This window comes from Sorex fumeus, unplaced genomic scaffold (genome assembly GCF_029834395.1).
Source record: "Sorex fumeus unplaced genomic scaffold, SorFum_2.1 ptg000265l, whole genome shotgun sequence".
NCBI classification, from domain to species: Eukaryota; Metazoa; Chordata; class Mammalia; order Eulipotyphla; family Soricidae; genus Sorex; species Sorex fumeus.
Window position 1 is genome coordinate 34,141,493 of NW_026606322.1, and position 1,426 is coordinate 34,142,918.

Below are 1,426 nucleotides of genomic sequence, written 5' to 3' on the forward strand. Positions count from 1 at the left end.
CATAGATTTGCTCGAGGGGGCGCCAGTTATGTCTCCATCCCTGTCTCATGCTAGTGTAGCCCAATGGCGTCTGTTCGTTCTAGGAACACAAAGAGCCTCAAACCGATCGTTTAGGGTCTTGATGAAGAAGTCTGACCATCTCGTAGGCCACACAATCTTTTGATGTCCCATGGAATCCAGTCGGTAACAGCTCTAGTCCAGCAGTCATCTCCAAATCTCATTATGTGTCCAGCCCATCTGATTTTCGATGCCTTGGCAAACAAGACAGCGTGTCTAATTCTTGACCATTGACAGAGATCGGAATTCTGGATTCTTTCTCTCATTTGAGTGAAACGTGATACTCCAAGCTTAGCTCTTTTGATTCCTCTTTGGGAGACCTGAATAACGTTGTCGTCCTGTTTTCATAGGGCCCAGGTCTCTGAGGGACGTCCAAAGACCGAGTGGCCACCCACCTACAAGATGGTCAGACTTCTTCATCAAGACCCTGAACGATCAATTTGAGGCTCTTCATGTTCCTAAAACAAACAGACGCCGTTGGGCTACACCAGCACGGGGCCCCTCATCAACCATTTTATATGATGATGGGTTTTATTAAATCCTCAGATTAACCGCTGGAGACAAAGAGTAGGGCCTGGTGTACATGGAAGTCAATTGTGTGGATTCAGAGATCAGCTCTGCCACTTAGCACAACTCAACGCAACATGTGTTCTCTCATCTTCTTCATCTTTACAAGATACCTAATTTGTCATCTAAATTTGAAAATAAAGGAATACTTGTTAAAAACAAAACGCTTTCTGACACATGCTAAGTACTTGCTAAACATTAGCTCTTTGTTGTGTTTGTCTCCTTTATGACTATGACTCTCTGGTATGGAAAGAACAAAACAGCAATATACATAAGGACCAGAAAAGCTAAATCACTAACCCCAGTATAATCATTAAAAATTCTCACCAAAATTATTTTTATGTTGATCATGAGTCTTCTGATAGTCTTAATTTCTCTCCAGTTTAGCACTAAATGAAGATTACATTTCATATAAACCCAGACAGAGTGCTCTCATGGGTAAACCTTAGAAGAATCATTTATGGGTGAATTTTTGCTAGTAATATATTCCAGATTCCTGGGAAGACTGTGGACCTTTCGTTGAATCTAACAATGCACTGTGACTTAGGCCAAACTGCTCAGAAAAAAATGCTAAGAACACATATGTGGGTATGGACAATGACCAAAATAAAATATACTTACTTGAATAAAGTTATCGACAGTCCAGGCAAGCTTAAAACAGGTACAAGTGTATATTGCCTACATGCACTTATACATGAACATACACTCATACACACACCACTGCCTATCAATAATGAGTGATACATGAATAGCATCACACATAATTAAGTGGATACTTGGTAGGACCAGGTCTCTCAGCTTT